We start from the raw sequence: 27,804 nt of genomic DNA on the forward strand, positions 1-27,804 counted from the left end.
ATTTCTTCCAAACGTTGTTGTAATGAAAAGGCATAATCTGTTTGATGCTGTCTTTGCACAGGAACAGGGCCTTTCTCTAAATCTGACGGAAGTCGAAGATTTCTTCCAGTAAGCATGAGGGCTGGCGTCTGTTTCGTCGTCTCATGAATCGCAGATCTGTAAGATAAGAGGAAGAAAGGGATCCAGGAGTCCCAGTCTCTCTGATTCTGTTCTACGAAGGACGACAAATATTGTAGCAAAGTCCGATTCAGACGCTCTATCATGCCGTCAGACTGCGGATGCAAAGGAGTTGTACGAGTTTTTCTAACCCCTAAAATCTGAGTAACCTCTTTCATTAAGGTTGACTCAAAATTTCGGCCTTGATCAGTATGAAGTTCTAGAGGAACTCCGTGTCTACAAATAAATTTTTTAACGAATGCCTGTGCTACAGTAGAGGCTTCTTGATCAGCGAGAGGGACTACTTCAGGCCACTTAGTTAAATAATCAGCAATAACCAAAGCATATTTATTTCCAGAATGGGTTATCGGGAGAGGTCCAAGAATATCCATTGCTATCCTTTCAAATGGAGCTCCCACGTTGTAAATTTGGAGAGAGTTTTGTCCCTTCGCTCGAGGTCCTTTCTTTGCCGTGCAGATTCGACATCTTCGACACCAATCTTCAACGTCCATCCGGCAACGGGGCCAAAAGTAGAAGTTGCGAATTCTGCCTAGAGTTTTATTTGAAGCGAAATGTCCGCCTGCAGGAGAATCATGATAAAGAGCAAGAATCTCTGGAACTCGTGACCTGGGAACCAAAAGTTGCCACCTGATTTTTTTCAAGTCTGCAGATTTCCATTTTCGGTATAAAATTCCATCAATTAAAAGAATAGAGTCCCATTGAGCCCAATAAATTTTCAAATCTGGCTCGGCTAAAGATATATCCTGCCAGTCTGGGCGAGTTTCTGCTTCTTTCCAAGACTTCACTTGATTCAAAGTGTCGTCCTCTTGTTGCGATTTTCTCCATTCCTCCTGGTTATTTTCGAAAGAAATCTTCCGTATTATAAGAGAGGGGTCACGATTTTTCTCTAATCGTGCACACTGTTTACACTCTGGCATTTCCTCGCAGGGTCTTCGAGAGAGAGCATCGGCGTTTCCATGATGAATTCCTACTCGATGACGAATATCAAAATCGTACTGACCGAGCCTTTCTAACCATCTAGCTACCTGACCTTCGTGAGATTTAAACGAAAGTAGCCACCTGAGAGAAGCATGATCTGTACGTATCAAAAATTTCCTGCCGTACAAGTAATGGTGAAAATGTACTACGGTCTTAACAACAGCTAAAAGCTCTCTACGAGTAACACAATGATTCCTCTCGGTTTCACTCAAAACTCTGCTGAAATAGCTTATCACTCTCTCTTGACGTCCCTGAATTTGTGACAGAACCCCGCCTCTTCCTGAAAGAGATGCATCCGTATCTAAAATAAAAGGAATTTCGACCTCTGGATAAGCTAAAATCGGCGAAGAAATAAGATTTTCTTTCATTTACTTGAAAGCCTCTTCGCATTCCGGGGTCCAGTCAAAAGGAATCTTGATTCCGGTCAAGTGATGGAGAGGTTTAGCTATACTAGCGAAACCTTTTACAAATCTTCTGTAATACGTACAAAGGCCTAAAAAGCTTTGAATTTGTTCTTTATTCTTAGGTGTCGGCCAAGAAGAAACCTTCTCTATTTTGGATGGGTCGGTCTTCACACCTTGTGCTGAAACGATATGTCCGAGGAAGTCGACTTCTTTCTGGAACAGATGACATTTTTTCGGGCTCATTTTCAGACCTGCTTGCTTGAGCCTAGCGAGAATTGTTTGAGATCTTGAACTTCGTCTTCAAAGTTCTTGCCAAAAACGATTATATCGTCTAAATAGACGAGGCAAATTTTACCAGTGAGCCCATGGAGAACAGCCTCCATTATTTGTTCAACGGTAGCCGGGGCATTACTCAAACCAAACGGCATAACCTTGAACTGCCATAATCCTCCTAAACCCGTAACAAAAGCTGTTTTTTCTTTATCTAGAGGATCCATTTCGACCTGCCAGTATCCGCTCTGACGATCTATGGTGCTGAACCAAGTTGCACCAACTATCAGGTCGAGTGTTTCGACGATTCTGGGTAGAGGGTAAGAATCTTTTTTCGTGATATCGTTCAGCTTCCCGTAATCGATACAAAATCGTTCGGATCCGTCCTTTTTGTTAACAAAGACGATTGGTGAAGCCCAGGGACTAGACGATGGTTCAATCACATCGTTCATTAACATGTCTTCCACAAGCTTCTTCACCTCTTCTCGGGCGTTGAGAGCGAGTCTTCGAGGAGCTTGTTTTATTGGTAAACGCTCTCCGACGTCGATCTTGTGCTTGACAGAAGAACATTGGCCCTTATCACCACTATCTTTGGCGAAAGAATCTATACATTCTAGCAAAAGAGATTTGAACGATTCTACCTGACCTGGATTCAACGAAATGGAAGATTTCTCAACAAGGCTTTGTAAATGTGAAGGAAAATGTTGTTGAAAATCATCCTCTGAAAGTTCTATTTCCAAATTCTAGGAGGAGTCCAATAAATTCCATTTCTGTTTGCACAAAGAGTTATTTCGCGATTGTTTGAAGCTTGTAAATTTCTCTTGGTCGAGATAACACAGCTATGAGCTGTAAGAAAGTCTATTCCCAAAATACCTTCATCCTCTATATCTGCTATAAAAACCTTATGTGGAGAGTCGATACACCCAAAAAGGTTAATTTGGACAGTAACCTGTCTCAAAACCGGGGTCGTCTCTCCAGTGGCTGTTCGCAGAGATAAAGAGGCAACAATCTGGTCATCGGATTTAAAGAGATCTGATCGAACTACGTTTACTTCCGCGCCGGTGTCTATTACCCATAGACAATCGACGCCATTTACAGTACCGCGCGCGTAAAGACCAGACTGTCGTAGACTTTTGATTAAAAACTGTTCTCTAAGAGGGCTTTCACTCCTAACAATTTGCGATGATTTTCGCCCCGAAAAATCATCTGGAATTAGTTTTTTGGGTGAGTTCCTGTTGAAGAACTCGACTGAGGATTTGCTTCCCCTATTTTAATATTTTTCTTACGCCAGTTATAAGAGTTTGGATTCGAGCCTTGCATCGGTTCTCTACCAATTTTTTTAATTAGAAAACAATGATTGGCGTCATGGCCTATTTTTTTACAAAATATACAGGTCAAGCCGGTTTGACTCGTCATGACCGCGTTCCTATTTACACGCTTGTTTTGCTGGTTTTGAAAAGAACCTCGATTTCTTGGTTTAAAATTACTATTGTTATTTTTATTTCTATAATTTTGAGGTTTTGGCTCCTCCGAGTGTTCAAAACTTCGTCTTTCTGAGGTGCTTTCAGACACCTCAATCCGACGAAGCTTGTTCAACCCAAAATATTGGTTCCTCATTGCCTCCACCTCGAGGGCTTAGGCCGTTGCCTTCCGCAGAGAAGTGAGACCCGATGTCCCAACGGCCATTTTAATTTCTGGATCATTGATTGCACTTAAGAAAGCTTGTGTTGCTAATAAATTACGAGATGGCTCGTGATCTGGCAAAGCTATACGAGAAAGCCGTTCAATGTCTTGACTAAGAGACGCGAGGTCTTCGTCTCGTCCTTGTCTTTTAGTCTGTAATTGAGCTGTGTACAATTTTGTCAGATGATCATTTCCGTATCTCAATTCAAGCGCGGAGCTAAGTTTTTCGTAATCGGAAATTTCTTCTTCAGACAATGCCGTTAAAACATTCAGAGCCGGCGTCCGAAGACAAGAAGCAAGGCTGTGGGCCCTTATGGCGGAGTCCCACTGATTATGTCTAGCAATCGTATTAAATTGACGTTCATAATCCGCCCATGGAATCTTTCCGTCAAAAATTGGCGATTTTAAAGGATAAAGAGGTTTCTCGTTAATCTGAGAGGCAACCTCAGGAAGTCTCGAATTATTTAATTGATTAAAATGAGAACATTGAGGCCGAACCTGAGTCAAAGACTCGGAAAAACCAGCCTCATTATTTACTCTCGTTCTACTGATTGGAGATTCATCTACTCTCCTAATAAAAGGCACAAACCTTGATTCAGGAACATCCTGGAATCGACCTGGATGTTAAACCTCCTGAACAGTAGGAACGGGAACAGGAGAGGGAACAGGTGAGGGAAGCGGAGTAACAACTCTGGAACCCTGCGGTGTTACAGCTGGTCCTCCAGTGCCGCTCATCTGATGAACGGACTGAAGAGCCGCCACAGTCGTCCGGAGCAGTTCGTGAAGACTAGTCTCGGAACGCTCTTGAGCTTCTCTGTCTAGCTTCCGCTGCTCCAACTGAGAGGCAAGCTCCCTTTCTCGCTGCTCCAACTGAGAGGCAAGCTCCCTTTCTCGCTGCTCCAACTGAGAGGCAAGCTCCCTTTCTCGCTGTTCTCGTTGCTCTTGCAGCAACTGGACAAGTTGTTGTTGTTGTTGTCTTGCCGCTTCTTGTTGTTGTCTAGCCGTATCCAGAAGCTGCCGTTGATAACGTTCGGCGGCTTCTTGTTGTTGGCTCATAATTTTTAGTAGGTCGATTTGTGAAACTGAGACCATCGTAGGGACAGGTAAAGAGTCCACTGAAGGTGCACAAATAGACTCGGGAAGCCGCGGATTTTCGGTGATAGCATGTTCTTCACCGCCACTTTCCCGACGACGAGAGCGTGTTAAACGACCGCTACTCATAGTTTATTTCACTATTTCACGCACTGAATTAACTCGATTAATAAGAACTCAAGATCCCGCTTCTGACACCAATTGTAACGTTTTAGGCGTTACGTTAATAAAATATGGATCCGCGAGTTTACTTATTATCGAATCAAAAGAAATCAAGAGCGTAAATAGAATATCGTGATAAATGCTTTTAATGCAATATACGTGTTTCTTGTTTAAAGTCTGAAACAAGACTGTTTTTACAATAATATCGGTTGGCGCAGCAACCTTATTCTTTTTAAAGACATAAGAGGTTTATAAACGTCTTTTATCTATGCTGACTACTAGATCATTAAAGAGGGGGCAAAACGGGTGATTTCACCCTTTGTAACAATATATTGTTGATAGTAAGAACCTTATGATTAATTGAAATAAGGATGTCTTTGAGTGTTATTTACCTTTTGAATTAAGTAAGTGGACTAAGATGTAGTCGAATTCACAATTACAATTGGTGGAAACAGTGTTCTTTTGAGTGACGGTAGACAATGTCAATCTTCAATTTATTTTATATGTGGGAGTTAATAGTTGGAAGTCAATGATTATGTGGAAATGTATGAGTTATGTAGAAAGGACTGTATAATGGGGACAAAAAATTTTTTTTTGTATGCAGTTAAGGTTAAACAATATTTGTTGTGTGGGCGGAGATTGGAGGTTTGTAAATATTACTTAAATGTTCAACATCTTGTCTAAGATTAACAGAATTGGTATGACCTACAATGTTGCACATTTCTAATAACAGTCTTCTATAATAATTGTGTTCTTCACAAAGGATGTTTGTGTTGTCGTAATTAAAAGTGTGTTGTTTATCGATACTATGTTTCGTTAGAGCTGTGTGACGTTCTTCAATCTCATGTATGTTGCGTTGGTGTTCCCTAATTCTAGTGTTGAGATGTCGACCAGTTTGACCTATGTAGACTTGATTGCAATCATTGCATGGTATTTTTTACACGACATTAGATCGTTTGCCCATGGGGATCTTGTCTTTGCCTGTATCAAAAAATAGTTGTAAATCTTTTGAATTTTTTCCAACAAACTTCACATTATATTTGGCGAATAAGCGGTCAAGTGACTCAAAGAGGCCGGATACATATGGGATGGGGATATATGTAGTAGCGGGTCTATTGCTATCTTCAGCGGGAGTAGAGTCAATATTATTGTCAGGTATGTTGTTGATGTAGGTGCGTCTCTTATCAATTTGTTGGTGTAATAGGCCATGAGGGTAATCATTCCATCTTAGTACATTGTATATGAGCGACAAGTTTTTTTCCTGGAACTCTGTACTAGCTAGTTTGATAGCTCGGTCAACTAGGTTAAAGATGGTGCCTATTTTGAAGGACAAAGGATGGTGAGAATTAAAATTCAGGTATCTTTGTGACCAAGTTTTTTGTGAAACCAATCTGTCTTGATATTATTATTGTTGTGTATCAACAATACGTCTAAGAAACTGATGGCGTTATTTTCTTCTGTTTCGATAGTCAATTGTAATCTTGGATGGTACCGGTTAAAAATATTAAGAGTGTGATGTATTTTTTCATTTGGAACGGCAGTAAGAATATCATCCACGTATCGAAAATAGAACGGTAAATCAAAACCGAGATCGTTAATGCAAGACGTTTTCAAGTCTTCCATGACCAGGTCTGACAGGATTGGGGAGAGAGGAGATCCCATAGGCAAACCAAACTGTTGTGCATAAGTATCGTTATCAAATTTAAATATTGCGGAGTCAAAACATATTTTTAAGGCTTTTTCAAGTTCAATAAGGGGAATTGGGATCTTATTTTCCAAAGAAGCCCACCGGTTGTTTATTGCACGCAATGCGAGATCTGTAGGAACGTTGGTAAAGAGTGAAATTACATCTAACGATATTAACGTGTAATTGTCCGGGATAATCAATGTTTTAATTTTATCAACTAAGAAAAAGCTATCCTTAACTCTCGAGATGGGAGGTGTGATATTGGTGGTGAGCCATGAATTAATTGTTTTGGCTAAGGTATAGGTCGGGCTATTGACAAATGAGACGATTATTCTTAAAGGGACATCCTCTTTGTGAATTTTTGGAAGCCCATATGCGCGTGGAGGGACACTATTGTACGTAGAAATGCTTCTATGTAGGTTTTTGGTTATAAGTTTGGAGGTAAACCAATTAAAAGTGAGCTCATTCAGCCTAGTTTGTAGGGAGTTAAACAAATCATATCTAGCAATTCTATAAGTACTGGTGTCAGAAAGCTGCTGTCTCATTTTTTTGTTATACGTGTCTCTATACATAGCAACCGACGTATTACCTTTGTCAGCTTTTAAAAACATAATTTCAGGGTTATTTTTTTTAAAAATCATGGTCTCCCGGATTTTTTGATCAGTGACATAATTATTGATGTTGTTTTTGGGGTACTTTGGGAAAACAAGTACACGGTTAGTGAAATCGGATCTAACTTGATTTCTTGACTCATTAGGAAAACTCGTAATTTTTTCTTCAAAATTGGAAATGAGGTTGAAGACCGGAAGATCACGTTTGTTTTATGTTCGTCCGAATTTGTGACCTAGTTGTACTATTTCAGTAATATTTTCTGGAATAGGAGTATCAGTTAGATTTATCAACCAGTTATTTTTTCCAATTGAATACGAGTTGTTGTGTTTGTTCAAAGATTTTTTTTGAGCAAGTAAATTAGTGAATTTGATAATATTCCTGTTTTTTATAGCAATGAATTTATTGTTTAGCATCCGATGTTAGGATTCAAAAAATTTATTTCCCAAAGTACTCCCAAGTTTAAGGTTAATTTGTTCAGCGAGGTTAATCATTGTCTTTTCAGAGTTAATGATGTGTATGTGAACATCATTGATTTCTAACTTCAATAGCGATATTTGGAACTCAGTTGTGAGTTGTTTAGCTTTTGTTATTGATTTTGACAGATTAAAATTAATACTTTCAAAGGTAGTCTTAGAGAAATTTAGGTGTTTAGGCATTATTCCTTCTCTCTTACAACGTAGGAGGAAGATCCTATGATTCTTCATCCTCGACATTTTCTCGGCTGTCCGAATCCAACGGCGTAAGTAACCAGCTGTAGGTTTCCCGTGTGTAAGCTCGATGTTATGAATAAAGCCCATAGTTCTCAGAAGTAATCCAATTTTACAAACTGATGAATAAGAATTCTCTGAATAAGAATGAATATAACATAAGATGAATAAGAAATTAGTAACAATCGAATGTTATCTAATTTCCGAGAAATTATTTACAAGTATTATTTTTGTGGAGTGGTCTAAGTTTTCTAATGTTAGAGGGTAAAAAAAACTCGCAGGAGATTATGAATACACAGTTTTATTATTCGAGTACACGAGCAACGGCTATCGCAATACTGATATTTCTCATAGGCACGGTAGCTCCTTCGCCCATCTATCACTCCATCACGTGACGCAACTTTCCGAGCTAGATCTTGGTAGATTGAGCCAGCTGCTTCGTATCACCAACACCTCCCCTCGAAGTCGTAGGCTCGAACAATCTTACTTCGATATCTCAACCATGCCCAAACCGATTTGAGAATTATAATGTTTTTGTCCCGTCAAACCTTTCGTCAACACGTCCGCTGGCATCTCATTGGTTGACATGTATTGAAGTTCAATTTCGCCTGTTTTACAATGATCTCGAATGAAGTGATGACGCAAGTCAATATGCCTCGTTCTTGCGTGATGTATTGTATTGCTGTACAACAATCGTTGTGCACCTTGACTATCGTGTAGATCGTAGTTTTCTCTGGTAACTACTCTGTCCCTCGAAGATAAATTGCTTCCTTGGTCGCTTCCGAAATTGCCATATATTCTGCTTCCACGCTCGACAAAGCTAGGTTACGTTGCTTACGTGCTTCCCAAGATACCGCTGCCCCCGCGAGTATAAAAGCATATCCCGAATACCATCGTCGATCGACTGTGTTCGACCCCCAGTCTGCATCGACTGCTCCATACAACTGCTTATTTGTCCTTTGGTACATTAATCCGTAGTTCACCGTTCCCTTCAAATACCTGAGGATTCTTTTCGCAGCTACCCAATGCTCGACAGTGAAATTCGTATTAAATTGGCTCATGAGGTTCACCGCATAAGCAATGTCCGGTCTTGTTGAAACTGCAAGGTACATCAAAGCCCCGATGAGACGTTGATACGGATATTGTTGCATTAGTCTCTCGTTCGGCCTTTCTGGTTTCGTTAGCGATATGTTTATGTCAATCGGTGTTTTGACCTCTTTACAATCTTGCATGCCAAACCGCTCTAATATAGCCTCTGTATACTGTCGCTGTGTGATGTAAACACTGTGATTTTTCGTGCTTGGTGAAACTCGATGCCCAGACAACGACTTGCCAGTCCCAGATCTTTCATCTCGAACGATTCTGCCAAAGACTTCTTCACCTCATTCTACCAGCATGTGTCGTTCGTTGCAATTAGAATGTCGTCGACGTAAATAGTTAATATCATCACGTGTTTACCCTTTCTCGATATGAACATGCATGGGTCTTGTTTCGTTGGTTGCATGCCCAATTCCTCCAATTTCGCCGATAATCTACGGTACCATTGAAGCCCCGACTGTTTCAACCCGTATAGTGCGTTTTTCAGTAAACACACGCTATCTTGATGTTTATTCAGCGCTGTGAGCCATCGCATTGACGTTCTTTTTACGTCCTCGCTCCGAACTAACTCCGCACTCGAACCGACCTGTTGTTTTTTTACAATTTTTGCTAACAATTCTCGTAACTGCTCCAGTACCTCCATATATACTGTGACGTGGTATTTCGTACCCCGTCACTTTGTTTAACTATCGCACTTCCCTAGGTACAAATATCGCTAAAAATAACGAAAGCACGTCTGAGACCAATACTCCAAAAATGAACGACTGATCATCTTTGAGTTAATTTCTCTTTATTAAGCTAATTTTATTTTATTTTCTAATTCTGTAATGCTCTACGAGAACCATCTACGAGACCTTCGCGTCAAGATACCAGGACACTACCTGACAAGGGATCACGTACCAGCTCAACACCGACCAACACCGACTACAGACGAACGCATACCGCTGGAACCACTCCCGATGGATGCCTATCTAGTTGTCGAACAGGGTCGTGCGTGATGCACAAGCAGTAGCTCCAACTATTTAAGACTTATCGGCCAGGAGCCGAACCACGAATCAATGCTTCTACCGCTCGGATGCATCGTCAGGCGGCGTACAGGGCTGTGCGTCAAAAACACAACAAAGCCTCCCGTTGACGATACTTATCAGCCTGGAGCTGAACCGACCTTAACACCTACTAAGTCGTTGTCTATCAAATAGAGGACGGTTTTCTTTTCACGAACCGTCCTATCGAAGGACTGCGGCGTGGAATAGGCTATGATACGCTGACCACGTGGATCTGATGGATACAGTGTGGGGATCCGGGTTGAGGGCCATCACCACCAGATCGTTCCGGCATGAGGGCTTCAATGAGCGAGGGCCAGGATGCAGCGCCGACGAAATAGCTACAACGGGGAGTACCAGTAAAGCAAGGAGTGAAGTACAGTCGGTCGCAAGTCCAGGAGACCGGTGACGTAATATTGCCGCACACCTCAATATCGCAACACATGAGCAGTACGACCTCCCCTCTCACCAACGATACCGCACAGCTGAGGGAAAACATCTCTGACCACCTTCCGACGTCCCGACACCTCGATACCTGTCGTCGAGGGAGAAGAAAAACGAGCGGCGAGGGATTATCGCCGCCTATCTATAGACCAGACCTACGCGACCTGCTGACTAATAAGAATACCGCAAATTTGAGGAAAAATCACGTGACAGCAGCGCGACACAAATCAGGATGATTGCTCGTCTCGTCACTCTACGCTTTAAGAAGACGCGCTATCGCTATATCGTACCGCTATTATTATCTCTTGTATCTCTCGTATTGTAAATTCAGTTTTGCTTTTATTATCGCATCTTCGGTGCCTTCTCTATCTTCTTTCAACGTAAGTGAGGTTCCTTTTCTATTTTGTGAAGCCACGAGATTACTTGCAATATATCGCACCTTTACCTTTATCTCTCTCTTTATCGTTATCTTGCAGTTGGCCTGCTTGAGCCACCTGGGCTCGTACCTTATTCTCTATTATCTCTCTCTTTATCGTTACCTTGCAGTTGGTCTGCTTGAGCCACCTGGACTCGTACCTTATTATCTATTATCTCTTATCTTGTCCCTTTCTCTCTTCCTTATTGCAAGTCACTTCGCGACTGGTTAACTATTACTTACGCATTGTTAGTGACTATCGCTTTATTTTGTTATCTTTCTCTTCTAGAATACCTAAATGTCTAATATCGCTGTATAGCAGCGCGTTCCGTTAAATGATCAATTTTTATCTTAGCTATTGAGCATTGCTATTTTGCTATATTTTCTCTGATTAGTTTATATATGTCTCTTTACCTATTACCTTCGATTGATTTATCTTCGTGAGTGTACCGCGTAAGCGATCTCACATCGCCGCGGGGTCCCGCTCGTCGTTCATTTGACATTGGAGTATTGTGCCGTATCGCATAACATCTTTTTCATTAGTTTCTTCTCTAACATCGCTGATCGTAGTTGTCCGTAGTCTCTTTGGTTTGTCGTATGTTGCATATTAGTTTTCTTGAATATTATTTGCCTTATCTTAAATTATCTTTTAGCGTACGGCGTATTACCTTTCTTTCTTCTCGCGTTTACCGCAAACTAGAGACTACGTATTATCTGTTAGTACCTATATTTTATAATAATTTTCTACTTGACCTGTTGCCTTGAATTTACCTTGTAATTAATAATTCCCTGTCTCTGTTATATCGCTGATAATTCTAGTAATGTGATAACTATTACAATTTCTGTATTTCGCATGTGTTTTATAATCGCTTCTCATATTTTATGGTTTATTTGATCAATGCTTAATTTAAGTACCGTATATCTTTTCCTGTTCTGCCTATTTATCATAAAACCGTGCTAATCATTACCTCGAATCATAGTATCGCGAGCCTACGCATATTTCCCGCTCATTCTGAAAACGCTCTGTTATTTGTTAAACCTCTCGCTTAACTTTTCCCTGGCTGTAAATACCCAGTAAACATGAGCCGGTTAAAATGTGGTTGAAGAAACGTTAAGGTCGTATAATTATGGTATAGGTAGAAAATATTACCGTGTTCGATATACGGTAATTTTTCAGTAAAATATTAATCGTTGTCTCTCCACAAATATTATACGATTTTCATTACACGTACATTTAAACAACGGTTTCTAGACTAATAATCAACGTTTTGTTTACTAGTTCAATTGCTAATTTAAATTCGTTAAAAACCGGTATATTTATAGATATTAAAATACAAATTTTCTACGTTTCATCGTCAACGTTTTGTTGTGGTAAGCGAGATTCGTAGTATAAACGTGTGGTAAAACCGTTTATATTTCTAGTCTTATGAACAGTTAATATACATGTTTTATTCCTTCACCGGTAACACAAGTTTAACGTTTAATTCACTGCTTTTCTACAACATTTAAACAACGGTTTCTAGACTAATAATCAACGTTTTGTTTACTAGCTCAATTGTCAATTTAAATTCGTTAAAAATCGGTATATTTGTAGGTATTAAAATACAAAATTTCTGCGTTCCATCATCAACTTTTTATTGTGGTAAGCGAGATCCGTAGTATAAACGTGTGGTAAAATCCATTATATTTCTAGTCTCATGAACAGCTAATATACATATTTTATTCCTTCACCAGTAACACAAGTTTAACGTTTCGTATAGTTACCATACCTTGCCAATATGTTCTCATTAATTGTTTAATAATTAAGTCAATACACTTTTGATCTACTGATCACATGTAATACGTGAAAATTACGTCGTACATAGACTTGTCATATCGATACACAGAATTATATACCTACTCGGGCCGAAACGTAAACAAGATTTGTTTCGTACCTTTCTGACCTTCATATCCAAGAATACTACCCTTTTCAACATAGTGAGGGCAGGAATCAACTTTTACATCATTTACTTACATATTGCGATGTTTGAATTTGGAACTATAATCATTATATTCAAGTTTTTCTCATGTTAGCAGTGACTAAAATTCAACGTTTTGTTATCCTCCTCAGCACGTTTTTCTGATTACCTTAAATTTTGTAAACAACTGGTCATTCGATTTCCAATCTTTTTTTTCATTCGATAAACTAGTAAGTATCATCAAAAATATGAAAAAATTCAGGTGACATAACACTAGAAGTGATAATTTTATTCTACGTAATATTGTAAAGTAGAACAATATGTTACCTCCATTTTTTCAAATTCTTTTCCTTGTGTTATTGTTAATTCCCTAACATAGGAAAAAAAGTTGAAAAATCGATGAACAGATTTTTTTACAAAGGTCACCAAGAAATTACGTAGTTGAGCATATAAGTGCATCCCTTCGCGGCGTCTTTATTAATTGTAAAACATACGTTTTCCTATACCATAATGTATATATTGGAATAACCCATGCTAGGAAAGCGAGTGGCCGTAGATGAAGCTCGTGTACCATGGATGTTACATATACGTATAATGAGCGCATGTATCAAACGACAAGCGGTCGCGAAGAATCGAGAATGTCCGAGCGTGAAATACTCGCGCCTCTTCTTCTGCCTCTGATTGGCTCGCTAGGTCAGCGTGTTGTAACTCGTACGGTTCCTGCACGCTGAGAGCCGAGGACGACGCGTCAGAATGCCCCCCCCCCCCCCCCCCCCCCCCACCGTTCGCGAAGGCTCTCAGCTCACGCGATCAGTGAATCAGTCTAATTTGACCAACTTCCGAGGTCAGTGCACGTCCGTGTTTATGTGAGCCTTCATAAGCTGGTAAGTACAAATGTATTTTCTATTTGGAAAAATTTATCACGATGATTCAATACAGACGAAAATGACAATACAGGCGTAAATAACCTGACAATAAAAAGAAGAAACAAATACTTTGTGATTGCGTCGTACTTGCTTTTGAACGTCGCCGAAAGGATGTCGGCACAATAGAATTGCTTGTAGATAATGCTATAAGAAGCATGTCTATGGTATGGAATATATACTGATTGCAAATAGAAGCCGCAGATATTTATTGTTAGCTTCATTCTTACTTGTGCAGGCATCGTTTTTCTTTTATAAGGTTATCCAGTGAAATAGATCGCTAACACATACGTATCATGTACGAATGAACGATCATTTAGTGGCTGCATCTTTTCCCAATAAACACACAGTGGTTGAAATGATATATAATAGACCTGTCAAGACACGTTGAGAGAACGTTGAAATGGCACATAAAGATTATTCTACCTAGAATACAGGTGTTAAATACTATGTATTTTCAGGTATTTGACGGATTAGCAGTGATATCGAGGAAGTGAATGCTCCAGCTGCGGTCGAATAATAATTAAAACTTATGCGTACTGCGTACCTAGACAACGCTTTCTATAGCGTCTGTGTTCTTTTTTGAAATAATGTGCCAATACTTTTTATTATTTTACTTTGTCAGGATTGTGATTTTTTACCTAGTCCCGAGATGAAAGTTAACAATTTTCCTCGTTAGGGTATAATCATTGTATGATTATTTTGTTTCATGTTTTATTTGTTATCAAACCTCTTGTATCGGATATAAGTTTTTGTTTGTTCATGTTCACTTAATTTTACTATTTGCTATACTTCTATACTCTTGTGAGTACATCTGTACAATTGAGGTATGCGTATATGTAAAAGACTGTATGTTTATTTATACATCCCAGTCAACATTCACACAGTTACATCGTTGGCATAATAAAATGTCCGCATCAACGATACAGACAAACTGGTATATAAAAAACTACTGTTATGTTTCGGATACATTGTTAAAGCGGATATTTCGATACGTGTGCAATGTAACTATTGTCATTGTTGCCTTGGATGAAAGTACCTTATAATAAATATATATCATGTTTCGCAAAGGTGTGTGCTTTATCTCATTTAGTTGTCCTGTATTTCTCATAAGAATACATAGGTGTGGATGTAAAATAATTAATATCATTTAATTGGTGCAAGTTACCATTACTGAAATAGCTAAGAATGTGAGCGTTGCTGTATCATCTAACCCCTGAGATAAGTCCATATTGACCATACAAGAAGCTTTTAACAGCTTGTGTATTAATATAGTACATGAAAAATTATACCGAAAACATATTCTCAAGTTGGTTGTTACACGTTTATCGGAACCGCGTGATATTCGATTAAGTGTATTCAATTAAACGTATAATAATTGTTTACGGATATCGTTTTTACGTTAAATCAACACACATTAAGTACGTGTATTATTATGAAAAAAATTTTCCAATGAACACGCTTATTAAACGTGTTTGAACCACGAAAAATGGTGGCTATAACAGGTATATATTAAACGTCTACGTTAACATTTAAATTGCGTTCTTTCATACTTGTTTCATTACGTTTCTGAAAACCGTAATTTCGACGTTTACTTCAACCGTGGAATATCCGGATCATAATCACTAACAGAAAACGTTGATGAGCGCAGTAGAAAAAACCTATATCAGGGCGGACATTTTTCACGAGAAAAAACGTATGTGCTGAACGATTATTCAACTATATACAACGTTATTTTTCGACGAATTTCTTACGATTTATTTACCAGCAATGTTTATTGGGATATACTGTTAATTATCGCATCTATCTTAATTGTATCTAAATCTCTTGAGTTGTTTGTTGGCTATTAAAATTTATCGCTTCTTAATCAATATATTCGATACTATTTCTGCTTCACCTGTTTCTTATTTTATCTATTGGATTCGACCCCGCCCCTCTACCATTATCTTGTCTATACTGAGCAAGCTGTGCAAAACCGTCGTAGAACCTGACCTTACCTTTGCCTATTACCTTTACCTTGACCTTCATCTTTTTCTCTAATTATCTATTCTCTTTGACGCATGTGCGTCTGGCGCCCAACAATCATATATTTCCCTTTTCTTATATCTCTATATCTAATTATTCAGGTTAGTGACTGCGCCGTAGGGTAACCAATTATCTCAATTCTTCGTTCAACCCTCGCGAGAAATCCATTATCGGTTACAATACGTTTTCTTTCAATTTTCCGTTGAGATATGCCGTCACCACGTCCATTTGATAAATTTGCAGGCTCAGTTCTGCAGCCAACGCTGTTAATAATCTTATCGATGTTGACCTAGCAACTGGAGAGTATGTTTCTTGAAAATCCTCCCCTGGACGCTATGAACAGCCTTTTGCCACTAGACACACTTTCTTTTTCGTGCTTACCCCGTTGTCCTTGGTAGCGAACACGAATCTCCCGATGACTTTTCGCTTTTGCGGTCTTGGTACGATCTCCCAAGTAGCGTTACGCATCTGCCCTAAGTATTCATCCTCGAGAGCCTTTTCCCAAACCTTTACGTCCTCTGTTTGACTCGCTTCTTGCCAAGTGACTGGAACGTGTGTCACAGTTAAATTGCACTCTGCGAAGACCTCCGCGTCCTCACCACTCTCTCCGGCTGAAATCTCGTCCTCGGTGACTTCGCAGTCATCATAAGCTGCCGCCGGTTGGTATATTTTCCTCGGTCTTCCGACTGACCCAGAACGTACCAAAGTTCCTCCCAGAACGAACCTCCGTTTGGTGTCGTCGTTTGATAATACTCCGTTGATCCTGATTCAGTACGATTTCTGACTCGCGTTCATTCGATTCCGGCGCGTCAATTTTATCTGTTGTTTCTTGCTTCCAAAACTCTTGATACTCGCGACTGACTCCCATTTCACCCACGAACTTTACATCGCGACTTACAACAATTTTACGTGATTCCGGTAACCACACACGATATGCCTTCGATTGAGTGGAATACCCTACGAAAATTCCCTCTTTCGATCTGGACTCAAATTTCCCTTTCCGCGGTTCATTGTCAACCACAAACGCTTTTGTCCCGAAAACTTGAAAATACCCAACCGTAGGCGTATTCCCCTTCCATACCTTGTGAGGTGTTTGACCTTTCAGAGTTTTTGTTACACATCTGTTTCTCACATAACATGCCGTATTCACAGCTTCTGCCCAAAATGCTGGAGAGACGTTTGCCTGACGCAACATGCACCTGGCCATCTCGATCAGCGTGCGATTCTTCCTCTCCGTTACCCCGTTTAGCTGTGGCGTATGTAGCGTTGTTAGTCTCCTCGCGATACCGTTTTCTTCCAAAAATTGATCAAATTCTCGATTACAATATTCCTTTCCATTATCCGATTGAATTTTCTTTATTTTCTTTCCCGTTAGTAACTCGGCTGCAGCCTTGTAATTTTTAAATACACTGAAAACGTCGCTCTTGTTTTTCAAAAAAAAATACTTCACACCAACGCGACTTATCATCAATGAATGTAACAAAATATTTTGCTCCCGAATGCAACGCGCTTCTCATCGGACCACACACGTCTGAGTGTATTATCTCTAATAAATCACTCGTTGGATCGCCTTCGCTCTTTGGAAACGGTGCCCGAGTTTATTTTTCGAGTATACATATTTCGCACTTCGTCAACATCTGATCGCTTTTAAACTTTAAACCGTGCACAACACCAGTCGATGCCATGGCTTTCAAATCTCTCTCGTTTGAATGTTCAAGTTTGTTGTGCCATTCGTCTATCTCACTCTTAGATACCACCGTGTTTACTTCATGTGTCTTTCCATCGCGCTGTTTAAAATAATATAGATTTCCTATTCTGTCAGCGCGAAAAATTATCTTACCCTCTCTATCTGTGACCAACGCACAGCTTTCTCGAAAAAAGCACTTCATAACCGCGATCAGTAATTTTCGCGACGGACAGTAAATTCGTGCGCGGATCGGACACGTAATACACCTTTTCGAAATTAACGTCTATTTCGTTTTCACCGTTATTCACGACCACTCTTACGTTCCCCGCACCGGATGTTTTGGTCGACTCACTGTTTGCTAAGTTCAAGGTTTTATTTATCTTTTCAATGTTTTCAAATTTCGCCTTTTCGGTACATATATGTGCCGTACAACCACTGTCTAAGCACCACTCGATTTTGGCATCACCTGTCTCTTTATTGAACATAACTGTTTCTAACGTGTTTAATATAGATATTTCTTCGCGTACTTGTACCGAGCTCACCGAATTATTGTCATTATCTTCTGCTTGTCGCGCACTCGGATTACCATCTTTGCTGGGATACTTAGAACGACACTTCTGCGCGATATGACCGACTCTATTACAGCGAAAACAAACAATATTTCCGCGGCCCGCACTTGAGTGACCTCTCCGGCTTCCGTTTTTCATTTGTCTTGGTTGGGATTTTTTCACACACATCGCGCTGTGTTCTCCACCACTCTCACTCACTTTTCGCGACTCATGTTCTTCGACTATCTTTACACGCAACAACTCTGGCTTTAGTAATTCGTCTCGTGTTTCCATGGCGCAAAGAAAATTTTCGAACGACTCTGGCAAACTGTATAAAAGCAATATGGCCAAAAGATCGTCGTTAATGATTAAATCAATTTCTTTCAGCTTCGCCACTACGTCGAAAAATTCAGCGAGATGAACCCTTAAGTTGTCGCTCTCTTTCATTCGTGACAGCGTGATCCTTTTCAACAGCGTTGCTTTCCGCGCTGGCCCCTTCGACTCATATGTCGATTTAATTTTCAACCAAACTTCTCTTGAAGTAGATAAACCTCGAATAATGTTCAGCTCAGACGGACTCATCGACAAAACTATATCGGCTTTTGCTTTTCCGTCTTTGTTTTTCCACTCATTTATTTGTTCTACTCCACTTGCCGGTTCCGGTTTTACACCGTTAACAAATGCCCATGTATCGTTTTTCACCAGTATTGCCTCCATTTGTAATTTCCACGTGTCATAATTTTCCGCGTTGAGCGGCTCAATACGCATGACGTTAGCCATCTTCCGTTTCGAATCTAACGACGATTTTCTCGCCGTTCTTTATTCACTCATATTCGATTTATCGGTGACCCGTCGTCACTAAGTTTTTCACCACATTTTTTTTTATGATTCGCATCCTGGTCCCATAACCTGTTAGAGGGTAAAAAAAACTCGCAGGAGATTATGAATACACAGTTCTATTATTCGAGTATACGCCGCAACGGCTATCGCAATACTGATATTTCTCATAGGCACGCTAGCTCGTTCGCCCATCTATCACTCTATCACGTGACACAACTTTCCGAGCTAGATCTCGGTAGATTGAGCCAGCTGCTTCGTATTACCAACATCCAATGCAAATAAACTGTATTTTTACAAAACCACATATATGTAACGTAATTGAAGAAATTATTTTCATATGTCAGTGGCATCTTTGTTCGCAATGAAAGTATGAGCGCAATTGAAGATATACCTATATGGGACTTTCTTTTACAAACCGAACACCTTTCTGATCGACACATTTTTGAGTTAGCTGAATTGTTTTAAGGGTTCTATATCGAAAAAAGAGATACGTATTTGACGATTTTTTGTGTCACATATTTTGGAAAATAGAGGGGATCGAAAATTTGAGAATTTGGTGATTTTCGGCTTGGAGACTCATTTTCAAAAATTCATAACTCCGGTTTTATTTGAGCTAGAAATTTCTTTTTTCATTTTGAAGCTAGAAGAATGAATTTTAATAAAGCAATAGTTTTATTGAAAATTATTAACAATGTCATATCGTTATAAACAATCAAAATGTTTTAATAGATTTTTAACAATTGCCCCCACCTCGTAGTGAGTTCTTAGTATAACTATCGTATTCTGCGTCAAATTATCTATCAGAAACGCATTTTTAATTGATCGAGAAATTATTATTACTGTTGGAAAAAAATTAATTTATTTAGCGCGTCACGTTATATCGGCGGGCGGTTTCCATTGCACGGCTCATTTTCTTGCCTCGTATCAGTTTTCTCTGGAAAATACTATATATATATATATATATATATATATATTGAGAGTAAATGTAAATACTGTACGATGTAATGCAGAACGAGGTATTTATTAACTAATAATAATGTATTGAAATCTTAATAAGTTAATTTTTTATTTGCTATAATGATATTTTTTATTTATTTGTTTTTTCGTTCAACGTTTTATAAAGCCTCATTTGCTAGTGAATAATATTATTTAATCAAAAATATAGAATAATAATTTATATTACAGAGAAAAGCGATGCGAGTTGAAAAAATGCGGAGAAAATTTAACGTAGAATACGATTGTTATACTAAGAACTCGCTACGAGGTGGGGGCAATTGTTAAAAATCGATTGAAACATTTTGATTGTGTATAACAATATGAATTTGTTAATAATTTTCAATGAAACCATTTTTTTTTAAACGTCATTCTTTTTGCTTTAGAATGAAAAGAACTTTCTTGCTGGAATAGAACTGGAGTTATGAATTTTTGAAAATGAGTCTCCAAGCCGAAAATGACCAAATTCTCAAATTTTCGATCCCTTCTGTTTTCTAAAATATGAGGAAAAAAAATCCTCAAATATTTATCTCTTTTTTTATTGATATAGAACCCTTAAAAAAAATTCAGCTGAATCAAAAATGTGTCGGTCAATTTTTACCGAAATCGGTCCGATTTGTAAAAGAAAGTTCCATATCTTCAATCAACGGTATGAGTTATGTATTAAAAATATGTACACAAATTACATACGGTAGAACATATAGGAACAACTATATATCTTCATCGTTTTATCTTCTTCGACTATTTCTCCTATCGTTTACATCAAGACACGGTTTCTAACCATATTTACATTGGATCAGGTGTATGTTTATTGTGCATCTATTCAGATGACATTATGTTTGTCTATGTGATGGAGTTGCATTAGTATTGCTGAATCTGGGTCATTGTCAAATAAATTAGCATAGGCGAAAAGTATACGGACTTCTTACGGGGTTACATGAAAATTTCAGTCTGTTCCGTTCGTCACGCCACATCTATAATAATATTCGACTCCACATCGTCCGGGAACACACGATGAGCGATGGTCACATCAGTTCTTGTTGCTTCTACATACCGATCGCTTGCCGGATTGGGTTACGTGTGCAGGAAAGGATGCAGAGGGCAGCGCTTGACGATGAATTCATCATCAATTTTCCATTACACATGGTCCCACAAGGCTATCAGTCTTTATATATTCTCAGTCAACGCTGAAGGTTTCTGCGTACCTCCAGCCCCCCCTAGCCAGAATGTCCTCTATCGAAACGTCATCTATCCACGTCCTGGTAGTTGCACTAGCCAAATCAGCACATTAAAAAACCGGAGATTGTCTCACTTTTTTATTACTAATTTATTAACACAACACAGAATTTATTACCCCTACTAGTTCAGCGTAATCATCTTGTGGCGTAGCATTGGACGAAGCTGCACCATCCATATCGTAACTTACCTATATTTCATATTATCAGGGTGTACTCTACGTCAAAATTTTTTTATTTTTTATTACTTTTTGAGGATATCAAACCAACATAAGGAATACTGACTCATAAGGGGGTAAACAACCCTTATTCCCTAATTCCTTGACTAAATCATCTTTCAGGCTAACTACCGACCGAAATTGATTGCATTCAACGTTTGTTTGCACGTGCAGGTATACAGTTATGTGCCCTGAAATATTTTCAGACACCGGGAGTGCATCAGGATGCGGTAATAAAAAAACGTGCCCCGAAAATGTCCATTTTCACCGAATTCTGTCGACATCTCGCGCGACTGATATATTTCACCTACCTCTTATGTGCTAAATGTCGCTAGCGTTTCGACTGAACTGCATGGAGGGGAGTAATCGCTGCTGAATTAAAGAGAAAGAAGATGTAGTATCTTGATTTTACTGCATACGTTATCATTTATTTGTATCTTTATTTACTATGTATACTAGGGTGTTTCAAAAAAAGACGGATTTTTTTTTCTTATGGTGTCCAAAAATTGATAGTATATCTAAAAATAAAAATTTCGGCGCCAATATGAGCTCTTAATATTAATAGGAAGGTTTGCCTCTGTCCATTTCTTTATTTTCCATTTAAATAACACGGCAAATTTTTTTTTTCATTTTTGAATTTTTATTACCTTGGAACGGTTCATCGTAACAACAATATGAAAAAAGATATTTGTAGGAAATTTCACGCTCTATAAAAAACGTCTGAAGATCAAAGAGACGTGAAACGTACGGGTGCAGAAAAGGTGTGACAATGCTAGAAGTAGGGAATGGAATTTGATGAGTAAGTGCGATAGTGAATAGCGTGAGACTACGTAGAGATAAGAGGACAGGACAGAGACCATGAGATTAATGTAAGAACTGTGGGAGAGTTAGCGAGTAGGAAAAATAGAGAGAAGTGGTATGCTGGACGTAACAGTAGGAAATTTCACGCTCCACAAAAAACGTCTGAAGATCAAAGTTCCTCAGATCAACCGTTTCAAAGATGTCAGCGATCAAAAATAACACGAATCAAAAATTTCAAATATTTTCCAATAACACTACAAAAAAATATCATATGCCATATTTATATTATTTTTTATGTAAAATTACTTCAATTCTGTTAACCTGAGACTGTAAACTTTCTTTTTTGCTAATTAATTCAATACTCAACTCACAAAAAGCACATAAATCATTTATGTGATATTTTTAACCTTCATATTTATGTATTTGTGCTTTTTGTGAGTTAAGTATTGAATTAATAAGCAAAAAAAAAAAAGTTTACAGTCTCAGGTTAACAGAGTTAAAGTAATTTTACATAAAAAATAATATAAAAATGGCATATGATATTTTTTTGTAGTTTTATTGGAAAATATTTGAAATTTTTGATTAGTTTTATTTTTGATCGCTGATATCTTTGAAACGGTTGATCTGAGGAACTTTGATCTTCAGTCGTTTTTTGTGGAGCGTGAAATTTCCTACTGTTAGGTCCAGCATACCACTTCTCTCTATTTTTCCTACTCGCTAACTCTCCCACAGTTCTTACATTAATCTCATAGTCTCTGTCCTGTCCTCTTATCTCTACGTAGTCTCACGCTATTCACTATCGCACTTACTCATCAAATTCCATTCCCTACTTCTAGCATTGTCACACCTTTTCTGCACCCGTACGTTTCACGTCTCGAGGGACACTCCATTTCTGACTCTCGACAACTCCACATCTAGACTTCTTATATATCTTTTCGTACCACACAATTCATTCCTACCGGTATCTCAAGTTCTACGCAATAAACATATAATCGACATATCAACATACTCAAGTTTATTCAATCCTCATCCTGATTTCCGGTTGACCTGAAACGTAAAAGCGAAGCCAACCAGGTTACTCCTTCCGCTCAGGAGTAAACTCTACTCACGGACGTAACGCTACAAATGTTTTTTTCAGATTGTTGTTACAATGAACCGTTCCAAAGTCATAAAAATTCAAAAATGAAAAAAAAAAATTCGCCTTGTTATTCAAATGGAAAATAAAGAAATGGATAGAGGCAAACCTTCCTATTGATATTAAGAGCTTATATTGGCACTAAAATTTTTGTTTTTAGATATACTATCAATTTTTGGACACCATAGGAAAAAAAAAAATCCGTCTGTTTTTGAAACACCCTAATGTACACATATATACAACATTATTGAAGCTTGGGTTTCCATGAAATGGAAGGGTTTGTGGTAGTCCACTTGAGTTGTGCTGGAGGCTGCAGCGGAGGAGTGTAGCAGCGGAGCAGTATGGTGATTGGTGGTGGTGTGTAGCTCTTCTCTGGCGAACTTGGCGGTGTCGGAGGACTATTATTCTCTCGGTGAATTATAGGCTGCGATGACTCCCATTTGCTGTCTGCAGGCGTGGTTTGCGTGCCAATCGTTACTAGCAAAGTCGTTGTCTGTGTCACGACGGTGGTGTATGCAATTGGTGACGCCTTCAGGGGAGACAGCAGTGGTGGAATATTGCGGCTGTACCGTGGCGAGGTGAACCGTGCTCGTCGAACGTCCCAGAGTGACAGAGTGACGCTGGGTGGCCTAGTGAGAGGCCTTGGCGAGATTTCCACAGGATGCAGGATCCAGGGAGCTGGTGGGTTGCGGGAGCAGGTCCCTTCGAATACGCTAACTGGAGCCAGAGTGGAGGTGCCAGTGATGCAGTGATTCAAGATCTCGTTTCCGAAGAAATAGAGCGTACCGAAGTGACTGCGTAGCTGCAGGACTGGTATGCTTTTGGTAGCACTAGAGTCGGTAAGACAGAATCTATGGTAACGATGGGTGATTTTGTCAGTTTTACATCCTAGCCGTGGTTCGAATTTGCTTGCGAGAAACTCGGCGAGCCGGTAATTCGTGGTTCTCCGCGGGAGGCGCGTGTGGCTGCATTGTTGGCGTGTGCAGCGCGCGTGAATGATAAGGTACACAGCAAACTCAAGACACTACAAGTCTCATCCTTTAATTCAGCAGCGACTACTCCCTTCCATGCGGCTCAGTCAAAACGCTAGTGGTAACTAGCACACTCACAAAATATCGCTAAAAACAACGAAAACACATTTGAGGCCAATACTGCAAAAAGAACGACTAATTATGTTTACGTGAGATGTATTTATTTAGCTAATTTTTGTCGATTTTCTCACTCTTTTGTACCGGCCTACGAGAATCGCTTCAAGATCTTCGCTTCAACGGACCTAGACATCGCAAGGCAGGGGCCACGTACTGGGTCAGCAGCTGGGATATCGCTGAAATAACTCCAACTGGATGCTTACTCAATTTGTGAAAAGGCTCCTGCGTGATGCATAAGAAAGACCTCCAACTATGTAGACTTATCAGTCGGGAGCCGAACCATGTAATACCGCTGTGACGTCCCAGCCGATAATTATATTGCTGCACCCTCTCTGTATCGTAACCTACCGACGTGCAATTATCACAAGAGAGCACAGATGCTCATACCATAGCCTTTAAGAACCATATAGATATAGATATAGTTATCATCTTGGTGTGCAATGGTCTCGCACCGATAATCGTTCATGTATCAATTTCATTTCTTTATTTTATATCTTTAATTTCAACTCAGGCTCGCGAAATCTCACTGATCAAACTTAAGGAACGTGAGAGAAGACAAAACGAGCAGTTCACAAAGTATCATTTTTAGAATTCAAATTTGCATTCTTGCAACCAACTATCTTGTCAGCATTGCACCGATTGGCCTCTTCAAGACCAATAGTCTAGCACTGGCGTAGCCAAAAACCAATCAAGAGTCTCTTCTAGACCTCCCACTATTAAAGATCATTTTTGAACTAGACGGTTGCAAATTAGAATCACTTCAGACTTCGGAAGAAACAGAACCAATTTAGACGTCAGACCATTGCACACCTCAAAATCAAAAACGTCGTCTATCATTCAGTCATAGAGCACTCATCTTCAGAAGCTTCGAACATGAGAATAGCTAACCAAGTGAATAACACTAAAAACCCATATCTCGAAAACCAGTTGACGAACATATTATATTTAATAAACCTGTATTTTGAATTATAGTGTGTGTAGAGCGAGTTATTTCAATCACGCATAGTGATAGTTGGCACGACCCACAACAAAATTCTAAACCAAGGCAGGCTGCACGAGAAATTGTAACGAATTTTTCGGGATGTTCTTTCCAGAACGTAACACCGCTACTACTGCTCGGATGCATCGCCGACGGTGTACAGGGCTGTGCGTCAACAACACAAGAAAGTCGACGATTCTTATCAGCCCGGAGCTGAACCAACCACAATACCTACTCATCCGTTGTCTATAAAATAAGGACGGTTGCATCTTAAGGAACCGTCTTATCGAAGGGCTGTGGCGTGGATCACGTTCAACTACGCGGACCACGTTGATCGGGTGGAGGCAGTGTGGAGATCCGGGATGAGGACTACAATCATCTGATCGTTCCAGCATGAGGGCTCTCATGAGCGAGTGCCAGAATGCAGCGCCAACAAAATAATTACACGGAGAGTACCAGAATAGCAAGGAGTTAAAGCATAATCTGCCTCAATTTAAAACATCGATAACGTAGTGAATACGATCCCCATCTACAAGTATCGCCGCTTTATGTTACAGATCTTCTCGCATACATCGATAACGCAACGTATGAGGGGTACCAAGTTCCCCTCTAACTAGTAACATGACACAGCTGATTAAAACCCCTCCACATACCGCCCAACGGACCTATACTTCGATACATAACAGCGCAGGAGGAGAAGACAAGCGACGAGGGTTTATCGCCGCCTTATCTTTTGACCCAACCCCCGTGATACACTGGCCCAATGAGAATAACGCGAACTTGAGAAAAGAATCAAGTGAGCGCAACACACCGAAAATCGCCAGCATCACCGCTCGTCTCGTCACTCTACGTTCAGTCCTTAGACTAGACAGTGTGTTTTCGCTGAATGAGCGCCTTCCTTCTCTTACCGCATCTCTGTACCTTTGTACTGTCTATACCTTACCTTCTCTTCTCAGTAGTTACATAGGAGGGGGGGTTCTGTCTCAAACTGACTCACCAACCTCAGCGGGAGCTGCAGGACGCGCCTCGTCGGATTGTTACTGACCGAGCGTCGGTGTATTATTGACCTCAGCTAGCTTGACCCAACCAATGTTAACAACAAGATAGCTAACTAACTTGCAAGATGGTGGACTAACCCGCAAGATGGCTTACTGACTTGCAGGATGGCTGACTGATCTGCAACATGGCTGACTAGCCTGCAAGATGGCGGACGAGATGCGGAGCATGTAGTCAGTGTGTTACCGGCCTGAGCTTTTTTTTTATCTCCCGGAGGATAGTGTAGCATTCTCACTGACTATGAACTCCTCCTCCGTTCTCCAGAGACGGGGTGGGACCGCGTTAGCATTACTTCGCCCTGTCTTGTTTATACTGGCCGCCTCAGGTCATCTAGTCCCTAGGTCTTGTGGTAACGGCCATCGCCAGTTTTCCAGTCGCTATCGTTGTCCCGGTCGTCGCCGCCGCTGTCGCTGGTTCGCTGGTTCCAGGGTCTCCAAGGACGTCGTCGTCACGGCCCCGCTGACGTCTTTGGCGCCACTGCGCCAGTCCTTCCCCTGGTCCTCGGTCTTCCCGATGTAATCGCCTTCCGGCGTCGGGGCATCCGCTCGGCCTCCACCTTCCAGTCTATTTCTTGCCGCATGGAGCTCTGGACGGCCTTTCACTGCTCTGGTTCTCCCAGCAGAGCCCTATCGATGTGGGCGCCACTGGTAACCTCTCCGATCGTAGACTCCATCATTGTCCGTGCTGCCCTCCACGCCAGGCAGACCAACAGCGTGTATGGCGCATCATCCACCTTCGCTTCGCAATGGTGGCACGCTGGCGTCGTTTCCCTCCCGATTCGATGGAGGTAATTCCCGAAGCAGCCGTGTCCAGTCAAGGCCTACGTCATCTAATGGTCCACTTCCCCGAAGGCTCGCTCGTGCCATGGCGCGACGTCCCTGATGACCTCGTGGGTCCGTCACTCATTGCTCCTGCCAGGCCTCCAGGGTCTTTTTCCGCTCTTCACTCCTCACGGTTGCTCCTCTGGTCTTCATCGGGGCTCGGGATTCGCCTGCATTCCGCTAGCAGCATGCGCTCCTTGGCCTGTGGGTAGATCGGAGGAATCCCCGCCAGCACCAGCGCTGCCCCGTCGGCACTGTCCGATACGCTAAAGTTACGCGCACCGCGCACAGTCGCTGGACCGATGACATCGTCTGTCGGTACTTCGCCACCGTCAGCGATTTACCCCACACCAGTGCTCCGTAAAGTAGAACGGAGTGTACCACGCTCGCCCATAGGAGCCTCTTCCTCTGCTTGGCGCCTCTCATGTTTGGCATCAGCCTCGAAAGTGCTGTCGCCATCCTCAGCTGCTTCTTGCTGTTGCTCTGCACGTGCTCGCCGTAGGTCAGTTTCGCGTCCATCTGCACTCCAAGGTACCTTACGCTCTTGCGGTTCTCCACCTCGTATCCACCGATGATTATTCTGGGAGGCGCCAGCGTTCTCCGCCGCGTGAAGGTGATGAGCTCGGTCGTTTGCGCGGCCAGCTCCAGTCCGTTCTCCGCGAGCC

General features: G+C 40.6%; 1 long non-coding RNA gene across 1 annotated transcript; it reads left to right on the forward strand.

Moving 5' to 3' along the window:
* Window positions 1-13,508: 13,508 nt before the first annotated feature.
* Window positions 13,509-14,723, forward strand: LOC124295012. Its single transcript, XR_006904914.1, has 2 exons — window positions 13,509-13,614; window positions 14,115-14,723. It is a non-coding gene; the product is annotated as an uncharacterized LOC124295012 (long non-coding RNA).
* The last annotated feature ends 13,081 nt before the right edge of the window (window positions 14,724-27,804 follow it).

This window comes from Neodiprion lecontei, chromosome 6 (assembly GCF_021901455.1).
Source record: "Neodiprion lecontei isolate iyNeoLeco1 chromosome 6, iyNeoLeco1.1, whole genome shotgun sequence".
NCBI lineage: Eukaryota > Metazoa > Arthropoda > Insecta > Hymenoptera > Diprionidae > Neodiprion > Neodiprion lecontei.